Source organism: Camelus ferus, chromosome 7 (genome assembly GCF_009834535.1).
Source record: "Camelus ferus isolate YT-003-E chromosome 7, BCGSAC_Cfer_1.0, whole genome shotgun sequence".
NCBI classification, from domain to species: Eukaryota; Metazoa; Chordata; class Mammalia; order Artiodactyla; family Camelidae; genus Camelus; species Camelus ferus.
In genome coordinates this window covers 41,718,847-41,744,157 of record NC_045702.1, presented here as the reverse complement: position 1 = coordinate 41,744,157, position 25,311 = coordinate 41,718,847, and the positions used below count along the sequence as shown (strand labels likewise).

The 25,311-nt window shown below is 43.0% G+C and overlaps 1 protein-coding gene across 1 annotated transcript in view; it reads left to right on the top strand.

Moving 5' to 3' along the window:
- The window catches only part of CHN2 (chimerin 2), a 268,972-nt gene that overhangs the window by 41,048 nt on the left and 202,613 nt on the right, over positions 1-25,311 (top strand). The gene's annotated exons all lie outside the window — the stretch shown is intronic.

Below are 25,311 nucleotides of genomic sequence, written 5' to 3'. Positions count from 1 at the left end.
CATTAGATATGTCAAGTAAGCAGTTGGGTATAGGGGTCTGGAATTCAGAAGAGCAGTCCTGGCTGGAGGTATGAATCTGTATTAATATATACACATGTACCATAAAGCTATCAGCTCAGGTCTCCACCATCACACTTCCTTAAAACCATTAATTCTAGCCCCTAATTGTCACTGCTCTTTGCAGCAGCCCCTACCTTGGCCTAAGTAATGAAGATCTTATAAAAAGCTCTGGTCTCCTTGGTTCCAGGCTTCTTTCCATATTTTGGTCTGATTCCTCCAGTTCCCATCTCCCTCCATCAGTGTGTGGGCTCTTTTGCTGAGCTTAGCCCTGAGGTTGCAGACTCAGTTGCACAGTGCCTGGGGCCGTTGAAGTAATTGAGGGAAGTGGCGAATGTGATGACTGGCAGAATACATGCCCCACCTACAGATAACAGCACAATTCCACCCCCACCAGGTGTTCCTACCGGGGAGGGCAGCCCGTTGTAGCCAATTCTTCTAAAAATCAGCCAGAAACATACATTTTTTAAAAAATGTGCAGTCTCCTAATTTTTAAACATTGGCAGCTAATTTACACATCTTTCAAGATTCTGTGGGTCAAACAAAATATATCTGGGGACCAAATCTAGTCTACGGGCAGCCAGCCTTTTGTCAGTGAGGAGCCTGTTGCACAGGCCAGCTGGCTGGGTTTGACTCCTGGACAGAACCACCTGGATTGTCCACCTGGGTTTCCCCAGTGCAGACAGAGGGCATGTACCACCCACCCTAGGGAGGTTCCCAAGGAACACTGTTCCCTGAGCTTGGCTCCTAAGGGCCCTGTTTTTCTAGAAAGGATAAGGAGACACCTTCCCCAGCACCTCTCTGGAGAACATTTTATGTTCTGTTTTCCTTCATCCCCTTCCCTCCTGATAGTGTATCTCGCTTCAAAAGCAGATTGAGTATTGATCCCATCTCATAGGTGAGACAGGTAGAGACTATTGAATCAGCATCTCTGTCTTAAATGCTTGATGGCAAAAAAAAAAAAAAATAAGATTGCAAAATAGTAGCTGAATGACAATCTGAGGGAGAACGTTAGTTTGAGGGCATGTAGAAGAAACTATATATTTTTTCAACAATTATATATTGAATACTTGCTAGATGCCAGTTCTTTCACTATGTGCTGTGTGTACAGGGGAAAAAAAAACCCACAGGCTGCTCCTAAGGGAGTCACAGCCCAGTAGAGGAGGCAAATAGGAAAGGAAACAAATTGTAGCAGTGTGAGAGAAGCAGCAGGCCAGAAATGTCACAGAGCAAAGACCAGGTGTGGAAGGAGGGGATCAAAAAAGGCTTTTTTGGAGGCAGTGATAGCTGGGCCAAGTTTTGAAAAATGAGGAGGAGTCTGCCAGGTAAACCACTGGGAGAAAGCATTCTAGAAATATGACTAGCATGTGCAGGGTTCAGACGTAGGGTGCAACACAGAGTAGTTAAGGAACTCTACTCATTGCACGAGCTTAAACTGTGAAGGGAAGGGCAAAGCCAGGTGTGAGGGGACAGGGCAGGAGAGAGTGCCAGGGACCAGGTCCTGAAGGGTCTTGTCAGAGAGGAAGAAAGAGGGACCAGTGCAATCCCATTTTCACTAGAAGGCCGCTGAAGCAAGAATAATCTTGGCTGAGACCCAAACTAACAAACAAACAAAAATCCCCTTTCTTCTTCCAAAATTTATGCCAAGAGGAGACCTGCCATCAATCTGAAGCCACTTAAAAAATTTGATGTAACCTTCATTAATTCCCTTGAGACCTGCCATTCATGTAAGACACGGAACATAAAAATAATATCAAGCACTTGTATGGTGTTTACTCTGCAAGGCATTGTCCCAAGGGCTTTCTGTACAGTGCATTCCTATAATTCACTGAATTCTCAAAACCACCACATGATGTAGTTGGTCCCGTTGTAGTTAAATGACTTGTCCAAGTTCATACAGCTTGCAGGTGACAGAGCAGGAGTGGAACCCAGGCAGGGCTGCCTCGAGAGTCCTTGCTCTTCACTGTTCTTCCGCAGCACTTCCGTGTGCCATGTCGTGGGCTTTCTCACCAGAGGCTTTGGAAGGCAGATAGCGAATGTCCAGCAACCAGAGGCAGGGCTATGGTGTTTGTATACAACCATCTCTTTGGCATTGTTGTGCATAACAACTATAAATGCAAATGGTCAGAGACCCTTGCCTTACTTCAAAGGCGATGGGAGCTGCACATTCACCTTAGCTGCCTTCTGCACATGGCTGATTTGGATGCCACCATGTTTATATGAAATGGTGCAGCCCACATGGCCGCATCTTTTAAGGCAGTCAGTGATCTGTCTTGGTAGAAACAGAACAGGTCTGTCAGTATTTTAGAAAATTTTCTTCAAGAACTTGAAGGGCTGGGTTCAGGTGGGTAGACTCTTTAAATAAAGTATCCATTATGTTCAGAAAGCATTTTAATTTCTCTTTGATGCTTGTTGTGCATTGGTTAATAGCCATCTTGGATAAAGAAAAACATAAGTTTAAATGCTGAAATGCTGAAGTGAGAGTCTTTGATTGTTGTCTGGAAAAATCTGCAGCACTGATTTTTCTTCTTTAAAAAAAAAAGAGAGAGAGAAAAAAAAGTCAAAGAATCAGATGGTATTTCTACGAGGAAAGCAGTAATTGTGGTTCTCAGGGTGAACGCTAGTCTTTTTATAGCATGCCAACTTTTTTTTTGGAAATAAACTTCAAACCTTCTACACGTGTTAAAAATATTCCCATGTGCAAGGAAATAAATTCATTTCATTTATGCCTTCATTATGTATATAATCAACAAACAAGCATGGAAATAAATATCAATGAGAAGAGAAATTTATAAAAAAAAAAGATGTATTTTGTGTTTGCTGTGAGATGGCTTAGTTGTTTTAGAATTCCATTGTGCTCTAATCAGTCAATAACTACGTTTTTAAAATATGGTAAGAGAAGGAAACTACTTTTCAGAAAATGGAACTTCATTTTTCAATGCTAGGAAGAAACAAAAAACAAACAAACAAAACCTTTCAAAAATATGCTACTTTTTCTGTTCTCATTTTTCATAGAAAAGAATCTCATTTCTGGCATTTTCTACCAACATGAGACCATTGCAGTCCACCTAATATAGATGTATGTCATTTTGGGTCACAGGTATAATCTTAATAAGTTATACACAAATCAGAGTTCCCTGTGTTGAATCATTCATAATGCACTCACATAGAAAGAACTCCCCATTTGAAAGAGATTCTCTGGGGAGCCCTTTTGGGAAATGAATAAAACATTTTATGTGAAAATATCTCAATTTTCTTTTTTTTTTTTTAACTCAGATTTCAATATGCCAGTTTACCATAAAGTAGGCATGTTTGTATCTACAAGTGACACAATTTTGCTTTGTGTATGTTATACAGATTCTGAATTTAGAGGATCTTAAAATATTCCAGAAATTTGCTTGCAAAATATGTGCAGGTAGGTGTTATCACTTGTTGGGGTGGAACAAATTACAACAGAAAGCCAAGAAAAAATTTGCCAAGCCTGAAGACTATCGAGGGAAGAAAATCCCCAATTCCCACATTTGTTGTTAGTGTGCTTGCCAGTATATCCTTGATCTAAAATTACGTAATTTAAATAAGTCTGAAGTTAAGCAGTTCACCACTGTCACAAATTTATTTTTAGATGCCAAAAGTGCACCCAAGTCGAACTACCAGGCAGGTCCCGCAGGATCTGAACACTCAGTGCCTCTTTTTTAAAAAAGAAGTTGCCCTGAGTAACAGCACACTGGATTGTTCTATTGTTAACAGTAAGGAGGGAACTTCCTGATTTTTTTTCACTTTTATTTAGTGGTTTCCAAACTAAAAAGGAAATATTGAAGGGTGCTTAATTTCAAGTCTATGGGTTGTATATTATTTTCTTCCTCCGCACCCACTTTCCCCATTCCCTGCCGTTTCAAAAGTGGTATGTTTACTTACTTATGCTCTTGTGCTTTCACTTCCGAGGCCGGGATTTCTCCTTCTTTTGGTCATCATTTTGGTGTAGAAAAGAAACTGCTAGGGAGGGAAGGTGGCCATGGTTAACCACTCGCATTGGTTGGGGACAAAAAATCTAAGGCTATGAAGGGTACAATTCACCCCCCACACAGAGGGATGCTGCACTAACCAAGTGACTCTTGTAAGTGACTGAACCCTCCCCGGTCATTTTTATTATTCTCTGTAAGAATTTCAAAGCAGGCATTACTGTATTAAGGCAGCAAGGCTGAGTCCAGCATGATGGCTGACGGGCTTTGCCTCCAGGAGCAGCGCAGCCTACTGGCAGACTGGAAGGCTGTGTTGAAGATGGTGAGGCTGGGTCTGGACTCAGTAGGGAAGAGTACCCTGATCGATTAGGAATGTCTGCTTTGGGTGAGGAGTTAGGAGGTGGTGTATATGCCATATATGGTCATCTCCCCCAGGATGGGTGTTCCAGCTTCTGATTAATAATTAGGCAAACAGCGTGTTCATCCCAATTCTGTCCCTAATGAGCAGTGTAACTATGGGCACATTAACTTCCCTTGGACTATATAAACCTTCCAGGTCTCAGATTCTGTGAACCCAGGCCAGGTCGCGTGTGCCTGTCCATTCCTGTTCCTGAGCTGAATACTGAGTCTTCATCTTGGCCTCCGGGTCTCCTTCCAGTCTGACCTTGTACCACTTTCCAGACAATGTCTTCAGTTTCCTACACTTATTGGTCAGGCCAGATAACCATGGTTTCTCCAACATGATCCACACTTTCCTCTCTTGATCCCATTTCCTCAGTAATGTCTCTGAATGTAATGCGCTGCCTGCTCCTTTTCTTTTTATTTTCAAAATCCTACTCACTGTTTTAGACTCTGAGCTTCATAGGACTTTTTCCCTTGTGGAACCTTTAATCCTCAACAACCTGCTCCAACTGGCTGTCCACTTGTCGGGTTGCCTACAGATCTTGCCCAAAATTCATGGTGGGCAGGGTTTGTGTTTCATTCATTCACTTTAATGTCTAGTTAGGCTAACAAGTTGTAGTAAACATTTCTTTAAAGAGGAAAACAAAAACCAAGGAACAAGGATAGAAATAAATTGGCAAGGAGATTCATTTAAGTCAACTTAGTACCTGTTGAATTTGAGCAAAACAGGGTGGCAGGTACCTCAGTGGGACAAGTAAGAGTAAGAAAGTCTGTTTTCAAGGAGCTTATGGAGTCATTACATTATCACCACCACCACCATCACCACCATCATTGTCATCATCGTATCTTCCATTTATTTAATGCACATTCTCTACCACATCCTTTACCTAAATTCTTAGAACAAACTGTGTATTATCATCTCTCTTTTACTGATGAGGAAGCTGAGGCCCAGAGAGTTTAAGGGACTTGCCCAAAGCCACATGGGTGGTATGGGGATGACTGTGCTGTTTTTAATATATGCTTCCCTAGTGGGCACCTTATGACAAGGATGGGCAGTTCCCTGAACATGCTCTCCACTTTCTCATCTTCAGGCCTTGGCTCACACTCCTCAGGCCCCTCAGAAATCTCTCCCCTTCCACAACTCCCAGCTCATGGAAGGGTTTTCCATGCTTCAAATATGTCTCAGATATCTCTCTCTTGAAGTCTTTCTTGCTTCCCTTTTCCAGCTGGGTCCCTGATAGTGTGTGAGTCTGTAAACATATAAAATGAAGGCATTAATGCCAACTTCATCTCTTTTTTCACTACAAAGGTTCAAAGGGTGAGGTAAGAATGTCTAATGAAAAATGACTGGAGAATTCTGTTCCATTCCACAAACATCTATTGAACACTTAGCAAAGCTTGGATTACATACAGAGGAGGACTCTCCCAGTGTTAGAACAACTGTTCTCCGCTTTATAGGAGAGGAGGCTGTGGTGACACCCATGATGATGTCATCGTCTGGGACTTACGTTGCATGGAGAGAACTACTTCTTGCCTCGGGCAGAAGCAGAGAGGCTCCCAGAGTTCTCTTGTCCTCTTCCTGATCCTGGTACATGCAGCCTGGAGGGGTTGGGGGAAATAGGCACTGGGGTGGAACAGACAGTCTCAGAAGAAGCTTACATGCTGGGAGTTGCACAACCAGAATAGGTTTCTGGAAGCGTGTCAGAGCTTCTTCCCTCCATCTTGGAGTGAAGGGTCAAAGTAAGGCCGCCATTGGCATAGTTTATATTCATTGATCTTCCTGTGAGTAAGTGGTGAGGTTGGTTTGTGGTCTCTGTGTCTTCCACAAGGGCTCAATTTTTTGAGCCACTGCTCCCAACTGCTGTGGATTTAGAGGTAAATAAGGCACAACTGCAGCCAGAAGGCAGCTCATGTAATTGAAGTACAGTATCACCCATCATGTTTGGGTCCCGATGGCCCAGATGTGTGTGCGCCTAATGCCTTTAGAGGCCAGAAGAAGGAGTGATCTATCATGCCGAAGAGTGTAAGAGAAGAGTCCACGGAAGTGGTGACATCTTTACCAAAACTTGAAAGATGATGGGATTTGACCAGACTAAGAAGGAACGGGGGAGAGGCACTCCAGGAAGAGGGACCAGCAAGTGCGAAGAGTAGAGAGAGCAGGTTGGTGTAGCTGGGGCTGGGAGAGTGCAGGACTGAGGTCCAGTGAGAACCCCAAATTCTAGATTTTCTATTTCAAATGTTGCTGATGTTTATGCAGATAACACCCTTGCCCAAAGATGCCAGCGCAGGCATCTCCTCCCTGCTACATCAGGGGCACAGGCCTGCTGTTGGCGCCTCCTCCCTGCGCCTTCATCATTTATGAAAGTGGCTGCCCAGCACCCTCCAGAGAACAAGTGCCCGTTTGTCCTGTGACCACATGCTTCCCCAGCCTTCTGCCTGCAGCCAGCCTGCCCTGCCTCCTGAGTTCAGCTTGCCAGAAGGATGCGGGCTGCTGCGCCGTGCTGCTGCGGGGGGCACCGCACACACAGACCGCCCTGGCGGCCCCACATTGTGCAGTGGCCTAGAAGGGACCAGAACTTGTTTGTTCTGCCCCCTAACAAAGATTGCCAGCTCCTGGGTTACAGAAAACAGAACAAAACAAAACAAACAAAAGATTTACTCCCACTGATGGTGCATCACAAGTCCTGACCTTTTACTAGCCAGTCTTGACCTTCATGATATCACAGCCTAATCCACTGAGACAGGAGAGCTGACACAGTTCTATTGTTTCCTTGGCCAGCTTTCCCTTTCCGGGGCTTTGCTTTCCAATGAAAAACAAAACAAAGCAAAACAAAAATCCAACAAGCCCCAAATCCTTCCCAACTCAGGTGGTCAGTGTCACACTGTTCTTAATTTTGTTTTGTTCTTGCTGTTGTTTTTAGTGGAAGCATTGTTTTTGTAGAAGCAGCCTGTTGTATGTGCAGCCGTAGATTTGCTCTGCCTTGTTCAGGTTCTGTGCATGAAGAACCATGCACCAGCCTGTGAGAATGGAGCTGTGACCAGGCAGCTGGGGTTGAGGGTGGTGGGGAGCTTGACTAGGGGCTGTGGGGTGCCTGGGGCTTGGAAAGCAAACCCTGTCCATCGCAGCCAAACATAGTCATTGGGCCTGACTTTGTTGCAGGTTATGGGAGGATGTCTGGCCAGGGTGCCTAGAGCGTGAGGTCCAGAGTGTCTGGAGATGCTAAAGCAGGCAGCACTGCTATCAGGAAGAAGCAACACCAGACATTTCAGCCTCAGATCTGAGCTCCAGACTGGCCACCTGGGATGCTGGGCCTTGCGGGCAGACCTGTCTTCAGACAGGTCACCTGCAAATTTGTATCTCTATTCTGCCTCCAGCTCATTAACTGTGGGTCCCCCAACTGTCTCGGCATCCATTTCTTTCTCTCCACTTCTGCTGCCATGACCTGAGTGAAGGCCCTACATCTCCCCCAGATTACCATTATTGACCTAGTGATGAATTAATTCCCTGCCTGGAGTCTCTCCCCATTATGTCTGCCTTTTGGATCATTGCCAGATGTCTTTACCTGAAACACGGTTCTGGTCACGTTATTCCCCTACCGACAGATCTTCAGGGGTTCCCACCACATAAGCCTGCTATTTCGACGCCTCAGGCACTCAGCCTTGCTGCACATACCACTTCCCGTCTGATTCTCTGCAAGGATTATGACCACCTCTTGTGCTCTGAATAGTTCCTATAGATTCCCACGCTCATCACTTTACCCAGTGAATCTACTGGGGAGCTTGTTAAACAATGTCTCAGACTCCACCTTGAGGAATGCACACCAGTGAATTGGAGGTTGGGATCTGGATGCTTCATGTTTAAAGCTCTGGCCCTGTGGCTCTGGATGAGCCAGGCTGGAGAACCGGAGCCTTTGCCAGCCATCCCTGTGTGCTCTCTTCCATCACCAGAACTCTATGTGTTCTTCAGTGTCCAGATCAGATGATCCTTCCTCCCTGAAGAGATCCATGAGCCCAGCAGTCAACAACGATGGCTTCTTCCCCCCACCCCGTAGCTTGGTCCTGTGGCCTTTCTGCTCTAAGCCGTTTATCTTTCCCCTGCTTGATTATAAGTTCCTCTAGAGGAAGGAGGGCATTTTATTCATCCATGTGTATTTTGCAGCTTCTAGGAAACTTACATTTAATAGCTGTTCAGATGTGAAAGGTAGCATGCAATCGAACAATCAATTTAAGAATGTTACATTCACTTACGTGCTGTTTTACGTCTTCAAGAAAAAAGGGAAGGTATCTCAGAAATGATAGTGGCATGAATACCTATAATCAACCCCATTTTTAAAAATTTTGAAAATGTGAATTTAAACAAGTAGCACTTTTAGTTGTTAAGCCTTGTATAAGAATTCTTTTCTTCACTGTCTTGACTAGTAAAGAGAGCGTTAAGCCTCTGAGAGTACCTGTATTGCCAAGACTTTACTGACGTAATATGTAACATAGGTTTATGATTTTATTGTTCATCTGCAGCCATCTTTTTTTCCTGTTATTTCTGCTTTTGTTCACCAGCAGAAACACCAACTAGCTCAGACTTCTGTTAACAGCATAGTTCAATGGAATTCTCTAAGATGAAAGGAAGCCATCAGAAGTCAGCTGTTTATAGCTTTTATAGCAACACTTTTATTGATATATATGTCCATTTTTAATATCCGTTTATCTGCATTGCAAAAATGAAATTATGTATCCATTACCAAAATTAGATAGGAGATGTATTAGATTAGAAATGCTTTCTTCCTAATCCTCAAAAGACCAAAAGGCTCTTCTTTGATAATTCTGTAAGAGAGTTAAAATTCCTTTTTATTTTCAAATGTTACAGATAGGAGATTAACCTAGTTATGCTTCTTCGATATAAGGAGTTCATGTCTCAGGGAACCAGGCAACGCCAACAGGGGTTTCTGATTCAGGAATGTACAGAAGATATGAGACTTGCATGAATTATAGCATGGCTCCTTAAAGGATATAAAAGTTCTTTGCAAGCAATTAAATATTTTAGGTGAGGAGCTCTGATTTCCTGTTAAATCTTAAGCTGCTTCCTGCTACAAATATTCTTCCTTTTTTTTCTGAGTGGTTGAAACTTCTTTACAATTTGGTAATATTTCTAATACATGTTAATTATAGGCAAGGATGGCAAAAATGAATGAAAATACTAAAATTAGTAAAACAACATTTGTTACGTGTCTTCTGTGCAGGGTACTTTACAAAGGACTGTGTCTTAAAATACCTGCCTCTGATAAGACCACTTTTTCAGGTTGCTGTAGGGATGAGACAGATGAAGTAAAGCACCCGTCATGGCGAGTGCTGAGTCAATGCTAGGAAGCATTTTTCAGGTAACTTTTTGTAACGTGTGCAGAATTTCAGAGACAATGAGTTAAGACAATCCAGACATAATAGTAATGTTTGGCTAAACAGAAATTTCACTTTTTCTCCACAACAGTATTTTAAGCTTCATATGAGGAGAAGTGTGTCAGTAGCTGTAAACTGTGAACGTTTGTTTTCAGCTATGAATGTGAAGCCAAATTCGGAGTTAGTAAGATTTTCTTTATAGAAATAGAACTAATTATGTATAATTCAAGACAGTGTAAGACTTGGTGCACGACACTTAAAGACTCAAGTAATTAAAATCAGATGACAGTGATTTGTTTTATTAGCTTTTAGAAGGTGTAATTTCTATATAAAGAAATTTTACATCTCTCTCGAGAACCTTACATGCTGTCTACACAGGTTTAGACACAAATGCATTATCTTTAACCCCCAAGTAGCTGTAGGAAAGCCCTGTGAAAAGCTTTGCCACTGTAGTGGGTGGAATAGTTGTCCCCCAACCCACATTCATGTCCACCTGGAACCTCAGAATTGAACTTATTTGGAAACAGGGTCTTTGCTGATGGAAGTAGCAAGATGAAGTCTTCCTGGTCTAGAGTGGTTCCTAAACCCAGTATGACTGATGTTCTCACGAGAGTAGTAGAAGACATAGACAGACATACAAGAAAGGAGGCCATGTGAAGATGGAGGCAGACGCTGGAGTGATGCTGCTACAGCCAAGGTATGCAAGGACTACCTTCAACCTCCAGAAGCTGGGAGAGGCAAGGAAGGATTCTTCCCTAGAGCTGTCAGAGGGAACACGGACCTGTTGACACCTTGATTTCAAACGTCTGGCTTACAGAACTCTGAAAGCAAAGTTCCGCTATTCTAAGCCAGCCAATTTGCGGTGCTTTGTTATGACAGTCCAAGGAAACTAACACAGCTTCTTATCAAAGGTGCCCTGAAATGCACTGATGTGCTATTTTCTATGCTTAAAATGGGCAAAATAAAACCTACCACACAAGACTACATGAGGATTACATGAGATATTCTACATACAAGTATTTGACACATGCTTTTTGTCTTAAATTCTGTTCTTATGCGACAAAGTGCTACCTCTTGTACTGGGTGAGAAAGAACTGTTTTGTACAGGACCGCCCAAAAATGTAAATGACATCTTTGGGGCAGTCAGTTTCCCATCAAAGGAGAAACTGAAGCAGAGTCTTAGTCATCCAGAGTACTGAGAATAGTATATCAGTTAGAGACTGTTCTTCAGTCCAGGTAACAAAAACCCATCTATAGTGGCTTAACCAAATAAGGATTAGCCAGCAAGGTTCTCACATAATAAGATATCCTAAGTAATGCCTCCTAATAGAAGCCTTAGGGTGCCGTCAAGGACACAGGGTCCTTCTCTCTTTCTGCCTTACCATCCTTACGTGTTCTTCATCCTTGCTTCCTGAAGTTGGTTGCCTTACCTCCAGCCTCACACAGTCGTTCCAGCAGGAAGAAGAAGGCTGTGTCAAGAAGGAAGGGACAGGCCATATTAAAGCAAAACTTCCAGAAATTCTCTGTACATTTAAATTAATTCTCATTGGCCAGAACTAGGTCATATGATCTACCCCAAATGTGAGGGTGTCTAGGAAATCTAGCTTTTGGCTGGGCTTAGTGTTTCTTCGAACAAAATAGACATTCTATTTGTAAGGAAGCAGAGGATCATGGATTTGGGGTAACTAATTAGCAAAGTCAACCGGAAAAGGGATTCTGGATATAGGTAGCGGATTAGACTAGATGAGACCTTCCAACTGTAAGAGTCAAAGATGCAGTTAAGAGATTACTTCCCACCTTCAAGTTATTTATAGTTTATATCGGAGGCAGGTTCTGAAAGCAGCTAGGTGGATTTGACTCCCAGTTCTAGCCCTAACTAGATACAGTAATCCTGACTGTGGGAAAGTTACTTATCCTCTCTAAGCCATAATTCTTTTATCTGTAAAATAGGAATGATAATATCTGTACTGTTATTTTGAGGATTATATGAGTTAAGTATTTAGAGTGTTAATTTGCTAAATAAATATAGCTATTCTTTTTCCACTAGATGATAAGCTTGATGAAGGCAGGAACTGTATCTGACATGTTCATCTCTAAGTAACTCAGTACTTAGAGCATAGTCTCCCTTTAACAGATCTTTATTAAGTGAATAAATGGACGAGACCACCAGTGCTAATGCTAATACAGCTGACCTCTGAACAACACAAGTTTGAACTGCACTGTTCCATTTACACGTGAATTTTTTTCAATAGTAAATACTACAGTACTACATGATCCGTGGTTGGTTGAATCCCTGGATACAGAACCGCTTATGCAAAGGGCAGACTATATATTCAGATTTTTTACTGTGCAGAGTGTCAGCACCCCATAACTCCTGCATTGTTCAAGGATCAGCTGGATAAAGATTACACAAAATAACTGAAATTTGTCATTTCTCAAGTGAGGTTTTGGTGCATGTATCTGAAGCATCTTCTCTAAGTTTGAGGTGGGAACACTCTACATCAAGGGAAAAGAATAGAGATTTAAGGATAGGGAGCTGTTTTGATCAGTGTTGTTAGTTGCAGACAATAGAAGCCACTCTAACAAACTTAAGTAGAAAATGACTTGTTACAGGGTATTAAGAACCTTGAAGAACCAGGACTGTTCTAGCAGTAACTCCCTTGCCATCACTGCTCATACTCAGCTTTGGTGTCACAGGGTAGTGGAGTGAGTATCTCTACCATCGCTGCGCCAGACAGATCACACATGCCAGAGCTATAAGAGGAGCCAGTCTCCCCGTACAGCCACTGCTCAGCACCTACTCCTTCCACATCTCATGGGACTGTGTCTGCTTGTCAGAGTCAAGGTCACATGTAGACCTGAGGCTGCAAGGGAGACTGGGAGACATAGGTTTTAGCCTTCCAACCTCTATAGTCCAGGCAGATTTGCTAAAAGGGGACTGGAAAGGGTGCTTAGCTAGCTAATGCTCACTGTTTAGCCCGGAAGTCGTTCTGTGCAGCTTCATGCAGCTGTCCCACCAAGACTGCATGGAGTCGCAGGGGGCGTGGCCACTGGGAGAAGACACTAGAAGACCATAGGAGCATATTGAAGAGTTCAGGCTCACATGCCCCAGGAGCCTGCAGAACAGCCACCCAAGAATAAACAACAGGATGCTGAAGTGGGGCGGGATACAGAGAATCAGAGGAGAAGGAGAGGTGGGAGTCTGTCCTGAGTGTGCACGGGTAGATTGTGTGCAGAGGGAGACCTGCTCCTGCATTTCCTTTTGCCTCAGCACTGCCCAGCCCAGCCCCAGGGAGTACCAGTAGGCTCGCCTCACTGCCCAGCCATCCCTCTCCATCCTAAAGCGGGGATTACAAAGGAGGAGCTGTGCAGTGTGGCTCCCATGACCCCACCTGTGTGACCCTGCAGCCAGTCCTAAAACGTAGGGTGTGGGAAGGAATAGTCAGGCAGCAGGGAGGAGCAGGGCACCCTCCACCCTGAAGAACCTTTTATTAGGATCTTTCAGGCATAAGATTGGAAGAAAGAAGCTGGGTGATCTTGTTTAAAAAAAAAACCCAAAACCTGGTTGGAGATATGTTTTTCCTTTCTCTTCTCTTCTCTTCTTTCCTTTTGTCTTTGCAGTTTGAGTTGTGGTTTTTAGACTGTATGATATAGGCAGTGGGGCAGCCAAGCAGTTAGTTGGAATTGATCTTGTTGACAGCTAATGTGGCAATTTGATAATTCAAGTTCAGAAAAGCTCTTTTACAGAAAAAGGAAAAAAATCTTCAAAAAAAAAAAAAAACCAGCCATGATTTATCCCCACCTCCTTTTTACTTATTTATTTTTGGAGACCTTGTAGAGGATTTGGCCGATTTACTGACATTTCTTCCTTCACAGGCCACACACACACATCAGTCCTCTACTCAGGTCCACCTTCTGTAAGGATGAAATCTATAAATGCAACTTGTGGTATGCAAAAACGATTTTCTAGAAACTGATTCAGTTTAATGCCATTAAATGCAATCAGAAGTTACCAAGCATCTTACTGGAACTCGCTTCCAAATGTAACCTAATCCAATTTACCTTTCCTTTGGTATTTCAGTTCCTGACAGCCGGAGTGGACATTTCTCAGACACAGCAATTTGACTTGTAACGGGTGCCTTTTCTTGCTTGTTTCTTCTTCATTTACTTCCTGTTAGCATCTTGGTGTGATGTTAGAGTGAGCGTTAACCATCGGGTTATGGTCAGTTCTAGACACAGAGATGCTGAATATCAGAAACAAACGGCCCCTTGATTTCAGTGTCCTGGATGTGTCAGGTGTTTGTCAGTGAGCGAACGAGACATGGCCCTGTCCTCAAGCCCCAGGCGACTTCTCATTCTATTTCAGAATCACAAAATCATGTGATCATGTGAGAACACTTTATCTCTAATAAACTTGGAGTTTAGTGACTCGTTCCCACATGATTTTCGTGTTTCTTTTTCAATTGAAAATACTCTTTTTTTAAGAAGAAAAAGTTTGCACGAGAACATTCAAAGGGAGGGAAAAAGCCATTTCCCATTCTCTCTGCTTGAACACAATCACAGTATTTTAACTCTCACTTCGCAGTTTTGAATTTATGTAGTGAAACATGCCTCAAGGTGATTTAATTATCTGCTTCTGATCTCATCACAGAGAAGTGGTGGAAGCCTGGGAGGGAATCTTTTCATTCCCAAATATTTTCTGCTAGAAAGCTGATGTCGAGGATCGTTTGTTCAAGGAATTATTTTATAGTCCATTTTCTATTCCACAAAAGTTAGAGCTGTATCAGGCTGGTCTGGCAAGGATGCTCTTTAATGATCTTTTGAGCCCCAGACATGTGAGCTCTGGGTTAGGGGCCTTGAAAAGTCTAGGAGCCAATCCTATAACTTATGAGGAAGAGATGATGCCCCCTTGAGCCAAATCCACCTGCAGGACTCTCCATTAACCAAAGACACTCTAGTAAGAAGGAGTTCTGGCTGCAAATCCCTTTTGTCATTGGGGAAACTCCAAAGGAATTAGATGTAGTACTTTCTTGGAGTCAAAGCTATCGGGTATAGTTGTGGGTTTTCCTTAAATACATCCTGAGTAAAAGCAGATTTCGTTCAGAGCCTTTAGAGTTGAAGACTGGGACTGTCAACTGGCCTTGCCATCAGAAACCTCCTTTGCTTTCCCAGTCTGGCCTGAAACTTAGACCCTCAAGCTTTGTCTGCTCACCTGTTGTCTTTGCCCCCATCTTCTTTGACCAGCCCTGAGCACCATGAGTGAGGACCCCCAACCTGCCCTGAGTCTATTTGCTAGAAGTCTCTAAGTATGGCCCAGCCCAGCCCTGATTTCCATTTGACTTGGTGACATCTCTTTGTCCTCTTATGTTTATCTTTAAGTCACCACTTCAGTGGCCTGCTGTCATCTCAGATACAGTGTATATGAAACTAACCTCATAGGTTGTCTCATAATCCAGCTCAGGAGGCTGCACACCTGTTACATGTCAGTGGCAACAACTCTGCTATCCTTGTCACGGATGCTCAACTGTTCTGACCGTTCCCTGTCCTTCACCATTGCTTCATCTTTTTTTCCCCTCCCATTCTTCCACATATCTGCACTCCTAGACTGTAGAAATAATCTCCTAGACCCATGAATATTAGATCTGAAAGGGCCCTTTGGCAGCTAATCCAATATCTTCAATTTACAAATGAGGAAATAGCAGCTCCAGAGAGATTAGATAAATTACTTTGTTTCAAACTAGGAGAGCCAGGCCTAGCATCCTTCCTTCTCGTCCCATGTCCTTGCTACCCTGCCAGATGGTGTCCTGGTCCCCCTGTCACCAGCTTCTCTCCATCCATTCTGCGAATTCAGCACTCACATTTATATTGCTGAAATGTATCTTTCATCATCTCTCGCTCTTGTCCACAAATTTTGGGTGGTCCTTATTGCTAGGATTACTGACTCTATAAATTATCATTGAAACTGGGACTCTTGAGAGTGAAAGAAATGCTAAGACAACAGACATAAACCAGGACCGTTCTGAGCAAACCAGAAAGTATGATCATATTTCATGTAGCCTAAATCATAAAGACCAGACTTTCCCCTCTGAAACTTAGGGTTTTCCACATTCAGGCCCCAGTTACATTTCTAAGCTCTGTCCTCAGTAACCAGCATGGCACTTTGCCCCAGCCAATATGCTCATCCTTTTGGCATACTTCATGTGTATTTCTGCTTTGGAACCTGAACATTTTTCTCTGCTTACTGAGCTTCTCCGTTTTTTTCCCAAGGGCCTAATCGGGTCCCTTTTCTTCCATAAAATCTTCTAAGTCAGTTGCATCTCCTGAGGATGTCTGGCTCCTCCTAAGTCATCCACTTGCTGTCTGCACTGTTAATCTGACGCTCACAAGTGGTGAAATGAGATGTTTTGATTTTTTCCTGCAGTAGTGAGGATGTAGTCTTTGATCAGCCTCGCTATAAATATGTCTGCTACAAAACAGAGAGATTCATAAAACAGAGGGGAAAACATTAAGATGAACAGAACTTTCAAAATGGGTATCAGAACTTTATTTTATTGGTGAATGTAGAAAACTGTACAACCTCTGCAAAGGGGAATGAGGCGTTATCTAGCAGAAATCTGAATGCGATCCAACGTCTGCCTGCACAAATGTGAAATAACGTATGTATAAAGTTATTGCTTGTGGAGTTGTTGTAATCCCAAAAGGTTGGAAGCAACTAAGTGTCCAGCAGTGGGGAACTGGTTGAATAGACCGTGATATAGCACACAGCCCACACTGGAGTAGCTGTTAAAAAAAAAAGAAGGAAGATCTCTGTATGAATATGGAAAGATCTATAGGACGCAGAGAAGGGAAGAAGCAGAGTACAGAAGAGTGGATATTATGTGCTACATTCTAAGTGCCTTTAATTTAAGTACCTTTAATTTAATATTTAAATACATTATTTTATGAAATTTTTTCCTTCATAGAGTAGTACATGGTGTGATTAACTTTGCCTTCCCTGATGGCAAAATTATGCTTGGGTTTGTGGATCCGAGTCCAGGGAGCAACATCAGAATTACGCTTTGGAGAGCTCTTTCTGCTTAGGTGAAGGCCCGTTAAAGCAAGCGGGGGAAGCCTGGAGAAGGGGTGTGTGTGCCCAGAACTCCCAGCCTCCAGCTTTGAATGCTGCTCCGTTGACCAGGTTTCTTTGTAAGAAGCTCAACCATTTGCCAGCTCCGTATCTCAGCCTTTCCCTCCTATTGCCCTTGGCCTTCATGAGTTTGGAGTTCCGTTTTCAGGTGTACATATAGCAGAAGTGTGATTTTCCATCTGGTAATTTTGAACGCCAGGCTTGTTTTATTTGGTGATGTGTGTGGTGGTTTCTCCCCGTAGCAGAGGCAGGGAGGTAAAAGATCCTGTGTTCCACTCATCACATTTCATTCTGATGAATATAATTTACAGCTCCTTAAGAATGTCATTTAGAATTAATAAACCACTTTGTAATTGTATTCTATTTTCCTTCTAACACTCTTTGACTCTTACAGGAGGAAAACTCTTACGGGTGGATATATACTTGTATTTGTTTTGGGGTAAATCCCTGGGATAGAATGGTAGGAAGGACATGGCTTTTTAATGCAGACTTCTGGAACGATCTGTTCTAAGAGAAGTTCAAGAAGAAACTCTTAGGTAATAATGATTCCTCTCTCCCAACCCCCACTTCCAATCAGTTATCAATCATAAGAATAGATATTCTTGATGAAGTGTCCTCAAGAACTCTCCATCTAGCTGTCTTTTTACTTTTTTTCTGTTTTATATGTCATCTCATATTATTTCCCAAACAATTATTTTAAGGAGAAGGAAACTTAGGCTCAGAGAGGTTTAATAACTTGCTCAGGGTCACACAGCCTACATAATGACAGGCCTGGTTTGAACTCAGGTCCCTCAGACTGTGGAGCTGAGGTTTGTACCATATTCACTGCCCTCCTAACTTAGCCAGGCTCTTTCCGTTCTACTTTTGCTAGTACCTTTCACATCATTTCCAAACCCACTGAGGGCAGTTGTGAGCGTTCTCATTACCTCTCACCTGGAGTCCTGTGATTTCCTCCTGGAAGGGCTCTGTCTCCAGGGTTTCCCTCTTTTCACCTGGAGCTCCTGCTTACCACCTGGAGCTCAATCTTCCTAAAGGGCCACAAGTATCATTCCTCCAGTCCACGCACATTTTCTGGAGTATCTACCCAAATTCATGTGATTTTTTTTTTCTCAAAAATTTATTGCTCAGAACATAGGACTTTGTTTTAAATTTGAGTCCTTACAAAGTCTTCTGTCATAACTTGAACTATAGTTTAGTTATATACTTAGAACCACAAACATTGCTGGGACAGGACACATTAGTTTGAAATTAGCCAAAATAAATACTAGCACTGGATGCTCATAGCTGTTAATCTAATGAAATGACTTTTAAAAGGAAGCAAATTTGCACAGCTTTAGTGATTATTCATGGGCTCTGCCCTCTTAGAAGTGCACGTTAGTGGGGAAGGTATAGCTCAGTGGTTGAGTGTGTACTTAGCATGCACGGGGTCATGGGTTCAATCCCCAGTACCTGCATTAAACAAACAAACAAACAAACAAACCTAATTACATCCCCCTCCAAAAAAAAAGATTTAAAAAAAAAGCAATAAAGTGGTGATCACGAATTTCGTGGTGCTCGTGAATTCACATTCACAATCAAATAAAAACTGGTCTTGTGTTACATAAATGCAGCGTTGTGGCTGGGATGAAATTTCCAGTGACAGCATTATACACAGATTCCAAAGTGCTTTATCTCAAACTGTGTGAATGGATGTGAAGATGGTACACTCCTCTCTGTCCTTCAACCCCCCACCACCACCCACAACAAAAATGTCTAAAAACTGGACAATCCAGTAAGATACTAAACAGACAATATTATTAACTTCCAATTGAAAGAATGTATTTGCTAAATCACAAATAGACCATATTCCCTGTCACATGGACCACCAAGACAAGAGTTCTGAAATTATGCATTTTCTGGAAAAATCCATGACCAGTGATCCCCGTCGTTTGTTTTTCCAGTGTGTGGCAAAATGTTATGAGAAGAATCAGGAGCGATCTATTATTCATTGACCCTTTGTGTGCAAGATACTGTGTTCCAAGTTTTAAAAACATTCTTTAATGCTGAGCCCATACATGGCAGTCATCACCACTTTTCAGTCAAGGGAATTGAGGTTTTGAGAGGCCTGTACCTTACCTACGGTCACCTAACCAGGGAGAGTGGAGTAGGATTTTGAGCCCAGGTTCACTCCCCAATTCTTTCCACTGCAGCACCTCTGCAGTATGACTGACTAGTTGGTTTTCAGCACTGCTCTCCCTTCCCCTTCCTCCTGTCCCTTCCTGTCCAAACTGCTGACCACACAGCCAGCAAGAACCAAACCTTCTTCCAAAAACCCTCTCCCAGCCGTGACATCCCTCAAATCTAGCTTGAGCCTCAATGATCATAGTTTGGAAAATAGCAAATTGACTGTATTGGCCTGTCTCTCTTTTTATGATGAGAAGCTAACGTCATTTTCTGTTTGAAGTCCTGCCCATCTCTTAATGGAAGGACTCAACGTGGGTCAAATCCTTCCTTTCTCTTTGATGCTTTCCTGCTTGGCTTGAGCCCCACCCACCCCTCAAGTCCTATAACACTTGGAACTTCGGTGCTTATTTGGCATCTTTACCAAGTGCCTTCTGACCTCGCCTGCATGTCTCCCTGGCAGACCTGTCATCTGGATACACCTTCCTGTATCCCAGAATCTTTGGGTCATTAGGTGCTAAATGCATGTTTCTCAATGGTTTAAAAGAGTACAAAAAGCAAACTACTTTTCACCGGGGAGAAACTTGAGGGGTGTGGATTATAGCATCCAGAACAAAGCCCTGGCTCCTTTTGGAATTCCCTGTAGTTCTCCATGACTTGGGGATGGGGCAATGTGTCCCTGTTCTGGAAACCTGCTATTCGTTTCCTGCATGAACAGTTTAAGTTGAGTCAGACCCCAGAATCCCCCCCGTAGCACAGGACAAGGAGTAGCTGCGGAGCCTTCCATCCCCCTGTGCCAGGATCACCCTGCTTGGGTTTTGGCTTATCTGTGATTTGAATGACTCTCCTTGAAGCAGGACAGCCCAATCAGCTCCCTGCTGATAACAGTAATCAGATTTTGCAGCAAAGACCCCAGTTAGACAGGGCAAACAAGGAGGCAGCTCAAGTTATTTATTTGTGCTGTGGAAGGTTTTTTTTCCACGGAGAAGGCTGAATATTTTGTGCTGAAATCTTTGTCGTCCCTGGATCCAACATATTTCTACTCTGTGTGTTATGGGACAGAAGTCCTTTTGAGTATCCTTTGTATTTTATTTGCTTAGTTAAAACCCTGGAATTAAGTTTTGGGAAACAAACGAGCTATATTTAGTGTAGGCAGTTGGCTCAAAAGTGTCATCTATTTTAAATAACATAGGAGGAAGTATAAATTATTTCACAGCGTATCGACCATTTTCAGTGGTGTTTTTCATATCTTTCGTATTTTGTGCCATTTAAAAAATGATACCACCCTGGGTACCAACGTTAGCTATAGAGTGTGTTTTTCTAAATAAAAATTACTGACTATGCTGTGCATTTTCAACTTCTTTTAATCCTTGCATTTGGAAAATAATACTCTCGAGGTAGCTTTAAGGATAATAATTGATGTAAGAATGCACAGTGCTTCTGTACCAATCCCAAGGAAGGCTTTTCCAGATGTGGAATGCCAATGGGGAGCTGATCTGGCTTGGATAATTGACAGCTGCCAGCCTGTAATCTTTTGTGCTAAATTGGCACTGAGGCCACAGAGGGCAACACGGCAGCTGGGCTGCTGGGATTCAAGTCCCTACACATAGCTTGCCCCCCCCCCAGCCCCTCATGCCCAGCCATCTGCAGGGGATCCCACCCCCTAAAGCAGGGTGCACTGCTCCGGGAAGGGAAGGGAGCCTGTAACTTAAGCCTGGTAGGTGCAAGAAAACATCTTGATTCACTCAACTGGGCCACAGTTGGATAATCTCAGGGGTTAGCTTTTTATTGCACTGACTGGCATTTTAATCTTAAATTATTCAGATACAGTTCTTAAGACGAGGCAGGACCATAAATTTTAAAAACGAGGATATCAGCCAAATAGAAAAAACAATCTCCTTTCAGGACCTTGAACATGTGGCTCCAGGTCTAGTCCCAGCTCTTCCATTGAGAGACTGTTAAACTTTATTCCAAAACCATCGTAATAGCTTTCCGCCCCTCCAGCACATCCTGGTTTATCAAATGGGATAATGCCACCTGTCGTACCTACTTCACAGGCTTGTTCTGGGGATCAGACATGTTAATGTAAATGCTCTGTCCGCTGTCAAACCAATTTAAATAGAAAGCACAGATGGATTAAAAAACAGTCTCTGGTGTGCATGGCCTCTGTGTTTCTAATTCTCTTCCTCTTCTGAATTGTGGCCTCAATCATAAATGCTTCCTAATAATAATAATAGCTATCATTTGTGGGGCACTTTTGATGTGCCAGGCATTGAACTAAATGCTTTACTGGCATTGTTTTATTTAATCCTCATGATAACCTTGCTGATTGGTACTCATTGCTTCAGTTCCCAGAAGACTGGGTTCTGGATCCATCATGATCTTGTAGACAAACCCATGCACTTCCCTTTCATCTGCTTTCTAAATGAAGGAGATACATCCTTCATTTTCAGTTTTGACACTTAGAAAAAGTTTTTTTTATTGAAGTATAGTCGGTTGACTATGTTGTGTTAATTTCTGGTGCTAGATTTGATATCTTGTAGTAGCCTATAATTTTGACACTTTTAAAGTGATTTAAAATTTTATCAATTGTCAAATCACTTTTTGAGTATTTGAATGCACCATAAGGTCAGAAAGTATGGTGTGCAGTTGTGGTTACAGAGCAGAGAGAGGGAGAGAGAGACAGGGACAGAGAGGAGAGAGTAGGATAGGGGAGCGAGGGAGACAGAGAAGGCATGACAGAGAGAAGAAGGTGTAATTTTGTGTGTGTGACAGCAATAGTGATTTTCTAATGTTTTACATGCAGACAATCCTTAGAAGCATATAATTAATTAATTAATGGGCTTTTGATGTTCATAGAGCAGGAGATTTGGAAGTACATGACCTTGATAATCTTCATAAAAGGTTAGGAGATGCTGAAAGTGAAACAGTACCCAGGGTTTCAAAACTTTGCTGAATAAGAAATGATTAAAATTGTGGGGAGGGGGTGGACGAGGCAAGAGACGGTAGAATGAGAAGGGCGATTGAGATGAAAAATGGCTTCAGAAAGTCCTTTCAGGAACAACTCTCCTTTTAGTCATCTTCCCTGTCTTCACGAATCAAGTGCGTCTTAAGCCTGGCCGCGGCAGGTCCCTGCCTCCCTCGGACAGCAGGCTGGAGTCTGAGCCACTGGTTGCCGTCTGCATCAGCGTTTGCTTCTAGCTGTGTTAAATAAGCAGGTAATGATTAGGCTGCCCATTTTAACAGAGAATTTTATGATTCTAGAGCCTACTTTAAAGATGAAGAAGCGTTTTGCAATTCAAAAATGTTCCAAGTCCCCTTCCATTTCTAACATGCCTTCTGGACTGGGCAGCCCTTTAGCTGGAGGATCCTGAAGAGCCTCGTGGGTGAATCCTGCCTGGGGACCTGAGCATAACCAGGTCAGGAATGGGAGTCTTTTAGTTTGGTTGCAACTCAGGTTCTTTCTGTCCAGGCCAACAGTTGAATTTGAGGTTAGGCAATAACATTTGCAAAGAAGAAACAAAGAGTGCCTCCTTTTGCAGAATCAATTCTTGTATTTCAGCCGTTGATCATCCAGTCTCGTGAATTATTTAGGGCTTTTGTTTCTCCGCTTTCTCTAGCGACTTTGCTTTTTCTCCTTGCTTGCTTTCATTCCTTCTAGAAAACAGGCAAGGTAAGAGACGTGAGTTAAAAACTCAAGTCTGATCATTTGGCTGCTAATGTGAGGCTCCACAAGAGGTTTGTCCTGCTCTTGGAGGGCGAGGAGGGAGCATTTCTTACCAATCTTCGCACTTCTCTGCACCAGATTTTACAGTGTCAGTGATCGTTGGTTTTAGGTGGATTTGATTGAAGTGAATATTTTAGTGTGATTTGCAGGAGAGAGATAGAGACAAGGCTTCTGAGGTCCCTGGAACCTGCAGAGAAAGTAGCCCTGCCTATGGCTTTGGTGTCAGTCATAATGTTTTCACGTATGGAGGGGACCCTTGATCTGTCCAGTACTGTTGCCCCTCACCACAGGCACAGGGCTGCCTCCCAGTCTCTGCCGTCCACATTTAGGGTCCTGATTCCCCAGGGGTCTGCGAGCAGCTCCCTCCCACCTTCAACCCGTAGATGGGCATCTGTCTACCCAGCCCCATCGCTGGCGTTTGTGGAGTGACAGTCCAGGCAGAAGTGGCAGTCCTCTTATGCATGTGAATCCTGCCTGATTGAGAGCTGGCAGGCTGAGGAAAGCCACTCTCTGCTTTGCCAGGGAGGATGAACAACTGCGACCCTCCTGGACCCATGTCATGAACAAAACAAAGACAATTCAGCAGTAAGGCTTTAGGGCAAGGCAGGTAATGGGTCTGCAGAGGGGACAGCCTGCACCCAAGACCAAGATGGTGGTGAGTCTGAAACAGGTGGATGCTTGGCTGCTGAGCCAAGAAGGAAAGACTGCTTCCCTCGAGGGGAAAATAAAGTTGTCAGATGCTTCTAGGTCAGTGATTCTCAAGCTTTTGAGGCTCCGAATCTTGTCATTCTTTGCAAAATTGAGGACCTCAAATACTTTTCTGTGGGTTATATCAATCAATAATCACCATATGAGAAATTAAAACTGAGAAATGCAAAAAATAATTTATCAGTTCATTTCAAACAATATGCCAGATGTATGTTAACATAAATTATTTTTATTAAAAAAAACTATGTTTTCCAAAAATAATTAGAATAATGTCATTGTTTTACTTTGCTACAAATCTCTGTGGTGTCTGGCTTAAAGGAAGATGGTTAGATTCTCTTATTTGTTCTTGCATCCAATCTGTTGGCATGTATCTTCTGGAAAACTCTGTCCTTGAGAGAGAATGGGAGTGAACAAGTCAAATAAGGTCTTAGTGTTCTTATGAAAATAGTTTTGACCTCTCAGATCCCAGGTGTCAAGGATTCCCAGGATTCCCCAGACCATCCTTTGAGAACCACATCCTTAGGTACCAGTTCCCAGAAACGTGCGTCGCTCTGTGTTTCACTTGTGGCCTACTTGCACCATGACATTTCTGCATTGGCAGAAAGTAGGTAATGGTGAGCCAAGCGGATAATTCTTTTTAAAGCTTTTGTCATTTGAACAGTGCATGTGAACATTCCACAAAGCATCACAAAGACAAGTTAGAATAAGATTGACGGTGAATGTCCCGTTGGGCAGTCTGGCCAAGTTCTTGCTCATTGAATGGCAAAAAAGATAATCCAGAGCATGAGACAGTCTCCTTTCCATGCTTTTGTCAAAACGTGAACCTCACATGGTACAAGCTCCACTTGGTCTGGGCAGCACATCCGGTTTTTTCCTCTCCACAATTACTGAAAGCTTTGTAAGAGAGGAGCAGCTGCTCCACAGCTTCTCTGAGCTTTGTGTTTCCCAGGCCCCGGGGCAGCTGGAATCTGCTCTCCAAGTGGCCGACAACTGGGCAGTTTACCGACTCATCTGGCGTTTCCCCAGCAGCACAGATTCATCTCAATTAATCGTGACTCCCTTTTTCCTGCACTAATCAAGGCAGTGACAGAGCTGTGACACTAGTAAGATGAACATGGATGGAAAGTGATGATTTATAAGGACTGTGATCTAGCTTTGCTCAGGCCCAGACTCGGCCCGCGAGGGAAGGACAGTGCATACAGCCAGTCTGCAGCCAACGTGCAGATCAAAGAAAGGCTATTAAACGACAAAACAAAACACATTTTTATGTTGTGCTAAAACAGAGACATCATTTCTAATGTGGCTGGGAAAATATTCACTTCATTCTCTGTCCCTTGAGAAAACTCTGGCTTCTCCAAAACTGGCAGAGGATGGTCTCTATAGATTAAGTAATAATCACAGAGTTGTATAGTGAGAAGGAGAGTTAGGTCATCCACTGTGAAGGGTGGGGTGTGTGTGTGTGTGTGTGTGAGCTATAGGGTAGGGACAAAACCCATAGCAGATGGCCCATCCGTGGGTCTTGTCTCTCTCTGTCCTCTGCCAAAGCTAGCTGTGGAACTCAGGCACCACACCAGGGGATTGGAATTATCCAGTTCCCATTATCTCTGTGAACCCTGTCACCTTAGAGGGTTACTTAATTGCTCTGCATCTCAGTTTCCCTGTCTGTAAAATGGGCGTAACAATAACATCTATTTCATAGTGTGGTTTTGCAAATTGAAGAAGCTTCTTAAACCCATCTTTAATACGTAGGAAGCACAAAATAAATGTTACTAATCATCATCATC